Source organism: Heterocephalus glaber, unplaced genomic scaffold (genome assembly GCF_053883595.1).
Source record: "Heterocephalus glaber isolate CG9 unplaced genomic scaffold, H.glaber_assembly_v1.0 deba00000281, whole genome shotgun sequence".
NCBI lineage: Eukaryota > Metazoa > Chordata > Mammalia > Rodentia > Bathyergidae > Heterocephalus > Heterocephalus glaber.
The window spans coordinates 25,554,770-25,568,444 of record NW_028258139.1 but is presented as its reverse complement, the minus strand read 5'-3'; the positions used below and the strand labels follow the sequence as shown (position 1 = coordinate 25,568,444).

Here is a 13,675-nt window from a genome sequence, read left to right as displayed (position 1 = left end):
GCTTGGCGAGGTTGGGAATGTTCACAAGGGGCCCAGGTCCCACCCCCCTTGAACTTAGCCACTTGAGAGTAGTGCCCTCTCCCTTCTTCAAAAAGGCAGAAACAAGTGGCTGCAGCGGTGAGGGCACAGTGGCTGACAGCCAAGTGGCACTTGTGTCAGAGAGTGGTGGCTGAATAACCAGGGGGACACCAGGGAAGTTGTCCCAGTCCACTGAGGGGCAAAGGGGCACAGAGAGAAAAAGAAGTGAGAGGAAGGGGCCTGCCAGCTGTTGGCCAAACTATACCCCCATCTGGCTAACACAGGAAGCAGAGACAAGCATTTTTCTTCTGTATGTTAGGAAAATAATCCTTTCTCTTGATATTCTGCTCGTCCAACTAAATTGTACTAAAATACAAAGAGCTCAGCATCCAAAACTGTTGCTCTTTCAAACTTATATTAGAGCAGGCACAGAACCAAATTGCAATGTGCTGCTGGCATGACCTCTTACATTCTAGGTTCCTGTGGAATACAAGCCACCCCAGCAACAGCCCTGCATGAGCCAAGCACCTTGCTCTTCAAAGGTAACCTCACATTAGTGACAGGATTCCAAGCTGAGGATGATCCTCAGTTATGTCACCATACTCGACTCCCCCACCTCATCCCCAAGTACATCACTGTGCTGGGCTGAATGTAGAAGAGATTCTGACATCACACATGGTGACTGCAACAAGAGATCTTCCTATTATTAAGAAGATTTCATTCAGTGTCTCAATTCCTTTTCCCACTCAACAGTTCTACCCAGCTTCCCTCCAATATTCTTTCTCCATTAGACTCCCAGAGGGAAGGACAGGTTCATTGAACCTTCTCTTTTAAAAAGCCATGCATTTCTTGTGCAGATTTATTTGCCTGATTTTCTGAAGAGACTGGCATGGAATACTATTGATCTAGAGGGTAGCATTCATGATGAAGTTAGAAAAGTTTGCCATATATTATCTCAACACAATGATCATGTCAGCCTCACTATATATTTGCATAAGTAGATCCTCCATTCAAATGAGCCTTCACAAGAAAGCCAGCTACTTTGAATTAACATTTTAAAATAAACAAAATAGCATTTGGCCTCTTCACTGTACAGCCACCTGGTTCCATACTACAAAGATGCAGAGGACACCAGACCACCAGACTACTGTACTGGAGCTAATCAAGTTCTCAGCATTTAAAGAACTCCTGCCCAGAGGTAGGGGCTTCTGAGCCGCCGTCCCACTGCTCCTGGTCCAGAGGAAGGGGCTGCCCGGCCACCATCCCTCTGCTGCTTCCAGCCCAGAAGAAAGGGCTTTGGGGCTGCTGTCCATCCCACTATTCCTGGCCAACAGGTAGGGGCTTCTGAGCCACCATCCCACTGCTCCAGGTCCAGAGGAAGGGGCTTTTGGGCCGCCAAATGTCCCGCCGCTCCCAGCCCAGAGAAAGGGGCTTTTGGGCCACCATTGATACTGCTGCTCCTGGCCCTTGGCCCACCTCTCCTAGCTCAGAGAAGGTGGGCCGTGCGGACACCAACAGCATGCCCCCCCACCATCCCAGTCAAAATAAGAAAACACATAAATAACTCTCAAAACCAGATGTCCAGATCACCTACAGCAACCCCAAAGGGAAATGAGATGGAACCCTCTGATACTCAACCACCTGGACCCACTGAACTGACAACAAAAGGGGATCTGGAAAAAATGAAATCAGAAATAATTATTCAGATAACAGGAGAAATTGTGATTCTAGTACAAGACATGATTAATAAATCTAGAGAGTTGCTGAGGAACATGATGGAATCCCAACATAGGAAACAAATGGAATCCAGAAAAAAGATGCAAATAGATTTCCAGGACATGAAAAACTCCACTGAAAGTCTACACAGCAGAATAAGCCAATGTGAGGACAGAATTTCAGATATAGAAGATAAGATTGCAATTAATGACCAAGAAAAGAAACGTTGCTTCAAAATTATAAGGGGACATGAGAAATCAATCCAGCAGCTGCTAGATAATGCAAAGAAGAATAACATACGACTGATTGGAGTAATGAAAAAACAGAAGAGAGTGCAGATGACATAAAAAAACTGTTCACAGAAGTAATGGCAGAAAACTTCCCAAGCAGGGCAAAAGAACTTGACACACAGATAAGTGAGGCATATAGGACTCCAAATAGCCTTGATCCAAAAAAAATCTACATATAGGCATATAATTGTTAAGATTCCAGAAACTCAACAGAAGAACAAAGTTCTACAAGCAGTTAGAGAAAAGAAACAAATCACATATAAAGGAAAGCCCATCAGAATCACAGCAGAATTCTCAACACAAACCATCAAGGCAAGAAGAGCTTGGAGTGACATATTCCAAGCCCTAGAAGAAAACAGCCTCCAACCCAGATTCATGTACCCTGCAAAACTATCTTTTAAAATTGATGGAGAAATAAGATACTTTCATGACAAAGAGCACCTTAGGAACTTCGTGAATACCAAACCAGCACTCCAAAGAATTTTACACAATATCCTAGGAACAGACATTGAGGCTCACAACCCCAGGAAGGAAAGCAGAATGAACCCATCTGACATGACAAGAAATTAAATGTAAAGGGAGAGAACTCAACAAAAAGAAAAAGTCATGGAAATGATAAGTCAATACTTTTCAGTTATAACCATCAATGTTAATGGTCTCAATTCACCAATCAAAAGAAACAGACTGGCAGAACGGGTCAAGAAGCAAAATCCAACAATATGCTGCATACAAGAAACACACTTAATTCAAAAGGAAACTCTTAGATTAAAAGTTAAAGGGTGGAAAACAATACTCCATGGGACAGGAACCTGGAAAAAAGCAAGAGTAGCTAACCTCTTTGCAGATCAAGTGGATTTCAAACAACACTGATTAAGAGAGACAAAGAAGGACACTACATCCTTGTAAAGGGAATGATCCAAGAGGAAGAGATGACAATCATTAATATATATGCACCAAATACTAGTGTGCCCGACTATATAAAACAAATACTAATGGACATGAAAAATCATATAAGCACTGATACAATTGTAGTAGGGGACCTCAATACCTCACTGTCACAAATAGATCAACTAGACAAAAAATAGACAATGAATTACTAGAACTCAATCAAACTCTTGAACAAATGTACTTAACAGATGTTTACAGAGTCTTCCACCCCACAAAATCAGAATACACCTTCTTCTCAGCTGCACATGGGTCATTCTCCAAAATAGATCACATACTCACACATAGAACGTGTTTAAGTAAGTGCAAAGGAATTGTTATTAAAGGAAAAGTTATTCCCTGTATATTAACAGACCATAGTGCGATGAAATTGGAGATCCATAGCAAAAGAAACTCAAAAAATTTCATAAACATGTGGAAATTGAACAACACACTTCTGAATAACCAATGGGTCACAGAGGAAATTAAAGAGGAAATCAGACAGTTCCTTCAATTAAATGACAATGACAATACAACATATCGGAATCTATGGGACACAATGAAAGCAGTCTTACGAGGGAAATTCATAGCAGTGAATATGCATATTAGGAAAACAGAATGAGCCCAATTAAACAACCTGATGCTGAACCCCAAGCTTCTAGAAAAAGAAGAGCAGGACAACCCCAAAGCTCATACAAGGGAGGAAATTATAAAGATCAGAGCAAAAATCAATGCAATGGAGACTAAGAGAATGGTACAAAAAAATCAATGAAGCCAAGAGTTGGTTCTTCAAAAGAATCAACAAAATTGACCAACGCTTAGCCAACCTTGTCAGAAAAAGGAAAGAAAAGGCCCAAATCCATGCAATTAGGAATGAAAAGGGTGAAATTACAACAGACCCAGAAGAAATCCAGAGGATCATCAATACCTACTTCCAGAACCTATATGCCAATAAGATGGACAACACAGAAGAAATGGACAGATTCCTAGATACATATGAATTACCAAAGTTGAATGAAGAAGACCTAAAAATTGTAAACAACCCAATATCAACCAATGAAATTGAAAACTTAATTAAAAACTTATCACCTAAGAAAAGCCCAGTCCCTGATGGCTTCACTGTTGAATTCTACAAGACATTTAGAGAGGAACTACTGCCACTACTGTTTAAACTCTTCAATGAAATTGAAAGGGAAGCAATACTCCCAAATCCATTCCTGGAAGCAAGCATCACCTTGATCCCCAAAGCAGAGAAAGACCCAACCGAAAAGGAGAACTATGGGCCAATCTCACTAATGAACATAGATGCAAAAATCCTTAATAAGATACTGGCAAATAGAATGCAGAAGATCATCAAGAAGATCATACACCCTGATCAAGTGGGATTCATCCCAGGGATACAGGGATGGTTCAACATACACAAATCAATCAATGTGATATACTATATCAATAGAGCCAAGGACAAAAACCATATGATTATCTCCATAGACACAGAAAAATCATTTGACAAAATCCAACATGCATTTATGATAAAAACCCTACAAAAAATTGGAATAGATGGTCTCTACCTCAAACTGATAAAAGCCATCTATGAAAAACCAACAGCCAATATCATACTAAATGGTCAAAAACTGAAATCCTTCACACTAAAATCAGGAACAAGACAAGGATGTCCACTATTACCACTCTTGTTCAATATAGTTCTGGAAACATTAGCCACAGCAATTAGACAAGAGAAAGAAATAAAAGGAATAAAGATAGGAAATGAAGAAGTCAAATTGTCATTATTTGCAGATGACATGATACTCTATATAGAAGACCCCAAGAACTCCACCAAAAGTCTTCTAGACTTAATAACCAAATTCAGTCAAGTAGCTGGTTACAAGGTCAACACACAAAACTCAATAGCTTTCCTCTACACCAATGACAGACTCACTGAGAGAGAAATAGGCCAAATAATTCCTTTCACAGTAGCATCCAAAAAACTGAAATATATAGGAATCAACCTAATGAAAGAAATCAAAGACCTCTTCTCTGAAAACTATAGCACTCTAAAAAGAGAGATTGAAGATGATATCAGAAAATGGACAGCCATCCCATGCTCCTGGGTAGGAAGGATTAATATAGTGAAAATGGCCATACTTCCAAAACTGCTATATAGATTCAATGCAATTCCAATTGAGATCCCAGCAGCATACTTCACAGACATTGAGAAAACAATCCAAAAATTCATTGGGAACAAGAAGAGACCCAGAATAGCAAAAGCAATTCTAGGTAACAGAGACATGGCAGGGGGTATCACAATCCCCAACCTGAAACTCTACTACAAAGCTACTGTGATAAAAACAGCATGGTACTGGCAAAGACCTGAGGACCAGTGGAACAGATTAGAAGATGCAGAAACAATGCCAGACACACTCAGCCATCTTATCTTCGATAAAGGAGCCAAACACCCTCACTGGAGGAAAGATAGCCTCTTTAATAAATGGTGCTGGAAAAACTGGTTTCAACTTGCCAAAGATTAAAACTAGACCTATATCTCTCACCATGCACTAAACTAAAATTGAAATGGATTAAAGATCTAAATATTAAAATAGAAACTCTGAACCAGTTGGAACAGAGGTTAGGTAGAACTCTTGAAGACATTGGTGTAGGAAAAGATTTTATGAACAAAACCTCAGTTGCCCGTGAACTAGCACAAACAATCAACAAGTGGAATCTCTTCTTATTAAAAAGCTTCTGCACAGCAAGAGAAACCACCAGCAGTGTGAAGAAACAACCCTCAATGTGGGAAAAAATTTTCTCCTGCTTTTCCTCAGACAAAAGTCTACTATCTCAAATCTATAAAGAACCTAAAAAGATCAGACCTCCCAAATTTAAAAACCCAATCCAAAAATGGGCATCTGAAATGAACAGACATTTCTCAGACAAGGAAGTAGAAATAGCAAAGAAATACATGAAAAAATGTTCAACATCACTGGTCATTTGAGAGATGCAAATGAAAACAATGCTGAGATTCCACCTCACTCCAGAAAGTATGGCTGCTATCATGAAATCAGCCAATAACAAATGCTGGCAGGGCTGTGGGGAAAGAGGAACCCTGCTCCACTGGTGGTGGGAGTGTAGACTGGTGCAACCACTCTGGAAACCAGTATGGAGATACCTCAAAGAACTAGGACTGGAAGTCTCATTTCACCCCACTATTCCACTGCTGGGGATCTTCCCCAAACAATTAAAAGAATCATACCACAGTGATATATGTGCACCCATGTTCATGGCAGCACAGTTTGTGATAGCTAAAACTTGGAAACAGCCCAAATGCCCATCAACTGGAGACTGGATAAAGAAAATGTGTTTTTTTATAAAATGGAGTACTACTCAGCCATCAAAAATGAGAAATTAGAGACATTTATAGCTAAATGGATGCACATTGAGGCGATACTCTTACGTGAAATAAATAGGACACACATGTATAAATACCAAATAGTTTCTCTGGTGTGAGAAACTGAAAGTGTAAATAAGGACTAAAATGTATAATAGGTAATGTGAAATAGGAAGAAAAGGGGCAAAGGGGAAGGAAATGGGAGGGGTAGAGGAAAGGAAAGAAGGGAATGGTATTAATATGAGAAAATGGAAAAATAGGAACAAAATCTTTGTAAATAGGGAGGGATGGAAGGGTTGAAGGGAGGGCTGGGCAAGGGTGAAAAATAAGAACCAAGAGAGACTATGTAAAGGTGCAAATTTCCAATGATGAATGTCATTCTATTGTATACCTAAAATGTACCAATGATTAGAATGAATAATTGATAATGCAAAATAGGAAGAAAAGGTCCAAAGGGGTAGGGGTAGTGGGAGGAGCAGGGGAAAGTAAAGAAGGGAAAGGAAAAAGGATGAGAAATGGAAAAAATGGAAATAAAGTCTTTGTAAATAGGGAAGGGTGGAGGGGGTGAAGGGAGGGCTAGGAATGGAGAGAAATAAAGAAAAATAATAAACAAAATAAACCTCTGCTTTGGTACAGATCAATAAACATTTAAAAGATATTTATGGTACATTAGCTCAATATCAGACATTGAATAAAGTGGTCTGGTCTCTGCCTTCCAGATCTCAGGGTTTAATAAGTAGATGAATAAGTAGGTTTCATCATAAGAAAATGAAGGAAATACTACAATAGAATAGTACATGAGATGCCATAGGGTTTCCAAAGAGAAAGCAATTCATTTTTTATAAGGAGGGGAGGGCAGGGGCTGTGGACAATGAGAGAGTAAAATTTAAACTAAGAGCTGAAGATATTTCACCAAGCAGAGAAGGCAAAACAAATATTCACCATTTGCAAAAGCAGGACAAGGGCATTGAAGGCCTGTCAGATGTATCAAGCACCAGCCTAGGGTCCTCAGTACTCAGTAAAACACTTTTCTAGGTGCTGCTGTGAAAGTATTTTGTAGATGTAATTAAGGTTCATAATCAGTTGACTTCTAAGTAATGAAGATATCTGAGATCATTCATTTAGGTAAACATAATTTATTTGGCTGAGTGACAATCAGTACTAAGATTTCCCTGAGAGAGGGAAAAGTTCTCATGGGGACAGAAACTTTAGCCTACGACAAATGTTCTACTCTTCTTTCTGATGACCTGTGTCATCAATTTTGGATTTGGTTTCCCAGCCCATACAATCACATAAGCTGATTTATTGCAATAAATCTCTTAAAATTTATTTCTTACTAGTTCTGTTTCTCTGGTTGACCTCTGACTGAGGTCAGAGACTGAGGTCAACCAGAAATCAAATTGTGATACCTATAAATGGAGGTTGATATAACAAATAATAAAACTGTAGAAATGGCTTGGGAATGGGGCAATGGGCAAAATCTGGAATATTGAGGCACATGATAGAAAATGCCTAGATTGCCTTGAGCAGATCATTAATAGATGTACGGTGTCAAAGACTCTGTTAGTGAGAATTCAGAAGAAAATAAAGAACATTGTAGAAATACCATTGCTGAAGGGAGCAGGAAGCCAGGTATACAAGTAAATAAGCTATGACAAAGCAGAGGTTTTGCCAATACCGACATATTGAAGTGTTCAAAATTGAGGCTCTGGGCCTGCTTTAATAGATGAGCTCTCCAGCTTAGAGTTGGAATCCCAGGAGGGCTACACGTATGGGGTCAGATACAAGTTTGGATAGAGCCATACAGACACTGTGATGCTCACAGGGCTGAAGTAAGTAAAGCTGTGGTATTATCTGGAGTGAGGGGTCCTCTTCTAAACTCAAAAAAGTTGCTAGAAAAAGCCACTTTTTTATGGTGGTACTTTCTGGGGTCCAATTTTCTTGCTGGCTGCTCAGCAAGGCCAATCCTAGGAGGCCAATCTGTGAGGCCAATCATATGTCCTCAGCATGTGAGGGTCTCACAAACTGACAACTTATTTCTTCAAAACCAGCCAGACAACCTCTCTTCCACCTGCCCTAAAGGACCTCTAACCAGGAGTAACTATTTCATTGTCCTTGTTAATAGCATAATGTAATCATAGGATGATATCTCAAGATAGTGACAGGTAGCATTCACACTCCAGAACGAGGAAGTCACATGGCATATACACTAGGTGGGGTTTGAAGGAGAGATTCTGAGAACATCTTACAATTTTGCCTGGCATATGACCAGAATGTTGGCTATACCTTGATTGATATGTAAAATAAATATATAATGAAATGAACAATTTCACCAAAGAAATTAAATTCATAAAAGTTCATGTAGAAATACACTGAAAAAGGCACTAAGTGAAGCTAAGAACTCAGATGGTGAGTTTAGCAGCACATTAGATACAGAAAAAGACAGAATTAGTCAAATAGAATATAGATTAGTAAAAAAATATTCAGGCTGAAATAACAAGAGTAAAAAGATATGAGAAATAACAGATAGAGGCTAAGATACAGATTTTTTTCCAGCTATACATGTAGCTGAAGTCACAGAGAGGATAAAAGAGAATGAAACAGAAAAAATCTTCGAAGAGAAAAAATATATTAAGCAAACCAGGCAGGATAAATATGAAAGAAGCCACAATTAAGCATGTCATAGTTAATGGCTGAAAACAAAGAAGAAAAAATAAATTAAATAGACAGAAAAAAAGCATTAATTTTAAATCAGAAACAAGCATCCAGGCTGATTTCTCAACAGAAACAATAGAAGTCAGAGATCACTGGAAGAGTGAAAAGTGCCAAGAAAAAAAATAATAATAAGCACAAACACAGAATTCTCTACCCATTAGGAAAGAATTATCAAAGTGAAGATAGAACAAAGATATTTCTAGTCAAGAAAAAACTAAAATAATTCATACCCAGTAGATTTGCACCCCAAATAGAGACACTTTCAGGCAGAAGAAAAATCATCTCAGAAATAAAGAAGTGGAGGCAGAAATAAAAATGATTAAAATGCTGGTAAATGAATACATACTGTTACAGTTGAATGGGCCAAAAACAGTCCAGGTTCTTGTGTAGGATGAGGAAAGAGTTGCCCAGCATACACCTCTTAGTAAGTAGTAAGTCGCTACTGTTAGTAAAGATCACGGGATGATAGCAGCAGGAACAGGGAAAAGGCAGAGGGAAGGAGGAGGAGGGGGAGGGGGGGAGCAGGAGGGGGAGCAGGAGGAGGAGCAGGAGGAGGAGGAGCAGGAGGAGGAGCAGGAGGAGGAGCAGGAGGAGGAGCAGGAGGAGGAGGAGGAGCAGGAGGAGGAGGAGCAGGAGGAGGAGGAGCAGGAGGAGGAGGAGGAGCAGGAGAAGCAGGAGGAGGAGGAGGACGATCGCTGGAGAACTCAGGCTTCTGGGATCAAAGGGTCAGACACCTCTGAGGCCAGGTACCACACATTCTGTCTCTCCCTGATCTGCCACCTCGGGCATCACCACCTGCCCAGCTTAGACATGGATAATCATTTGGGTGACGTTGTGTTTATAGCTGAATGAAGAGGAGGAAGTTGCTCCCTCAACTTCCCCAATTTTATGGGTTAAAATACATATAGAATTAAAACAAATATTTTTAAAAGCAATAAAGACAAATGAATTTAAATTATTTCCTAGCATTGCTGGGAAGGTGGTTACAGAATTAATGTATGTTAAATATCATAAATTCAAGCATGTATTACCTAGGGTAACTATTTGAATTATAATAAAAGAATACATAGCTAAAATTCTAATAAAGAGGAAATATATATTTAGAAATATTACATATTAAAGCAAAAAAGAAAAATAATTGGACATTAAAAGCAAGTCGAGCAGAAAAGAAATAATTTAAAATGGGAATTTTTGAAGCACAAATTCATCAATAATTATATTTCGTGTTAATGTATAAATATCCAATTAAAAGATATACATTATTAGAGTAGGAGGGCAAAAAAGCCTCAAATGTAAGGAACCAGAAAGGTTAAAAGTGAATAAAATTTAAAACATGAACTGCGCAAAAACTCAACAAGAAAAATCTCATCTAGTAATTTCAATATCATCCAACACAGACTTTAAGGTAAGAAGCTTTATTGGAGATAAAGCAGCATATATCATGAAACAAGCGTCAAATCGCCAGATGTAATAATAATTGTAAATTTACAGATGAGCCTAGTAGCATCACATCATCAAATGAGTAAAGCAAAATGTTACAAAAGAGACAAAGAGAAATAAAATCATAATAGGACATAAAGGTGGCAGAGAAAATCCCTACAATCTAAGACCTATCTTCCTTCCCTGCCTATAACTCCTCAATTGCTTTATACCCTCACAGAATTCCAGGACTCATTGTTCCCCATCTACACATTTTGTTTTTAGTCTTTCTTGGCTCCTCTTATGCACAACCATCTTCTTTCTGTCTCCCTCAGTTGATCACTGAATTCCCTTATCTTCATAATCTCCAAGGCCCAGCTCAAATACTACCTCCTGCGGAAGCTCTCCTACAGTCCTGTTTTTAACAACACTTCACTTCTCCCACCTCAGAATTCCAATGTGCATTCAAGTTTCTTGGCATTTTTGGCCATAAATTCTAATTATTTTTGTACATGTACTGAATCCTCCTTTCTTAAAGGCCAGATTCCCGTGTGCATCCACTTTGCATGAACATTGTCTGATAGAACAGTGTCCAAGTCATAGTGAGAGCTCACGAAATACCACTTAAATAAATCAATGCTGAATTTTCCCAGTGACCCTTCTTCCTAAAAGACCAGCCAACTCTAAAATATGTGAGAGTGAAAGAAGTAAAGACTGTTTCTAGAGAAAATGAGCCCTATTTCAGACAGCCGTTTCCAAAGCCAGAAAGCACCTCTAACTGTAGCAGACTGTGCCTTGCAAAATGGACTCTGAGGAAGCTGGGACAAAATTCCACTGACACCTAAAACCCCGTCCTCCCCAGACCTTGAGATACAGGCCATCTACTCCAACCTGCGAGGTTTTTACTGTCTTATCTCACATCTGAAGAATTAATTAAGACTTCTGCTTGCCTTCCTTGATTTTTGACCTTTTTCTCTATGAGAAAAATAATGAGAAGTAAATCAGCTGAAATCGAGTGTGTGGCAATCCAGCTCTGCCAAAGTACCTGCTGGCCTTTGATCAGAAGCATCAATGTCACTTATATAGGGGAAATAATAGCACTGCTTATTTTGGAGGTCATGATGAGAAATGAGAAATCCGCATGAGGCCACCCAACTATGCCCTTTTTGCCGCCCTTTTCTCTTGCAAGAGCAGCACATCCATTTCCCTTGTTTGGAAAAGCTCTGGCAAGGGAGTGAGAGATGACAGACCCATGCCCGTCACCTCCCTGGGAAGAGGAGATTCACCCTGGCTAGCATTTCCAGAGGCTTGCAGCCATTCTGAGGATTCCTTGTGCACTGGATGAAACTGGATTTCCAATAAACCACTCCAAGCCTGGGCCTCGCCCAGCTGGAGGCCCTGACTCTAACTCAAAACTGAACTGAGTTTGCCATCTAGAGGACAGTAGTGGACAGGCAGGCACCCACATGGACGTCCACAAAGATAAACGGGTGCTCAGTAAAAGATGAGGCTTCATTCCTCTGGTGACAAATATTTGGGTAGGGTCTGCTGTGATCCAGGCACCACTCAGTGAGCTCACAGTGTAATGTATGGTTCGTTTCTGGTAACTGGAAGGAGGAGGAAGCCCTTCTCTGACAGTACAGGGTGAGGTTTGTCGGCTGACATAGCACACAGCCAGTGAGTAGTGACCAAGCTCGTACTCAGAATGAGGCTTGTCCTCAGCAATTAGATTCCGCTTTTCTGAACACTCAAACTGAGTCAGACAGCAGAGAGCCCTGCCTCCTCCTCTTGCAGCAGAAGGAAGGTAAAGAAAAGAGATCAGGACCACACAGATAGAAAGTTTCAGAACTGGACCGTGAAGACACTCCTGCAATGCCTGTAGTCCTTCCGAGATACAAGGGGCTCGCCCTGTGCCTGAAGCTGCCAGGCACCAGAGTGGAGTGGACAGCATGGGGAGTGTCCAGAGCACTCTGGACTAAGTGCGTATCAAGGGTGGGTTTGCAGAAGTCAATAGTTTTAACATCTTGTTGAGGCCCTCACTTAGCAATGAGGAAATAAGTGAGAAACCTTGGCCTCTGGCCTAGGTCCCATAGCTCACCCCACTCTGTAACTTGGGTCCATTTGCAGAAGCCTCTCTGCTCTTGTGGGTGTTCCTTCTGTTTTCCAAAGGCTGTAGCTCAGGAGAGTAAACGCTGTACCAACATAATACCCTTGCAGGCCTGTGTCTCAGCTCAACATTATGTCTGTGGCCAGTGGAAGCTCATCGATATAGCGGTGACGAGCTTGCATGCTGCACTTTACTGTGTGTCACATGCCCTGCTAAGCAAAGCTCTGAACACAGTGGTGAGTAAGACATCTGCAGGGAGCTGCCATGGTGTCCAGGCGATTGTCCAGGTAGTTATGTGGAGATACGGTAAATGCACAGGAAGAAGAAATCTCTTCTGAGCAGGTCCAGTACCGAGGATTCATTCAGGCAGAATGGAACTGAACCTTGAAGACCTTTTCACACTTTTCTTGGAGCTTTGCTCAGTGATTTTTTTTTCACATTGTTTTTCAATTTTTCTTTTGATCTTACTGGAATTTTGCCGTACTTACCCCCTCTATGTGCACTTACAAGACTTTCAGCTTCCTGAGTTCCATGGGAAATTCTAATTTATCCCAGATATCTTGTCAACTAAATAGTAGATGTTGGTTGCATTTTAATTGATCAATGAAAGAATCAAATTTATGCCACTGATCTGTCAATCAACTTCACATATTATTGATACAACCACACCCATAACTTCTTTAATGTACAATGCATGAGACTCTAGACACAGTTATTGATGTTCAGTAATAATTTTTAAATAGCATGTTTCTATGCAAGCATATTATTGCAAGTCATTAGCCATTTATTACACAAGCATTTCTGCTAGAAATGGTGCTGGATGCCACTTGGAGCAGGAAATGAGCTTTTACATGAAACCCTGTAAGATATTGTAGAGCATCCTAACACCAGCATGAACAATCAATGGAATAAAAATAGAAATGGGCCAGGGATTTAACTCAGTGGCACTGTGCCTGCCTCACAAGTGCAAGGTCCTGAGTTCGATCCCTGGTACTGCAATAATTAATTAATTAATTAATTAAAATAAATAAATATAAATACTTGGGCTTTTCTTTATGAAACCTGAAATCTGACTATGATTATGGAAAGTAGCTTCCCCAGTAG

The 13,675-nt window shown here is 40.1% G+C and overlaps 1 long non-coding RNA gene across 4 annotated transcripts in view; it reads right to left on the bottom strand.

Annotated features, from left to right (window-relative positions):
• Positions 1 to 9,540, bottom strand: part of LOC110347684 (uncharacterized) — a 174,641-nt gene extending 165,101 nt beyond the window's left edge. For all 4 annotated transcript variants that reach the window (XR_015441398.1, XR_015441399.1, XR_002392407.2 and 1 more), the window contains exon 1: positions 9,392 to 9,540. This is a non-coding gene — a long non-coding RNA (uncharacterized LOC110347684). The remainder of the gene's footprint in view (positions 1 to 9,391) is intronic.
• Positions 9,541 to 13,675: the final 4,135 nt, after the last annotated feature.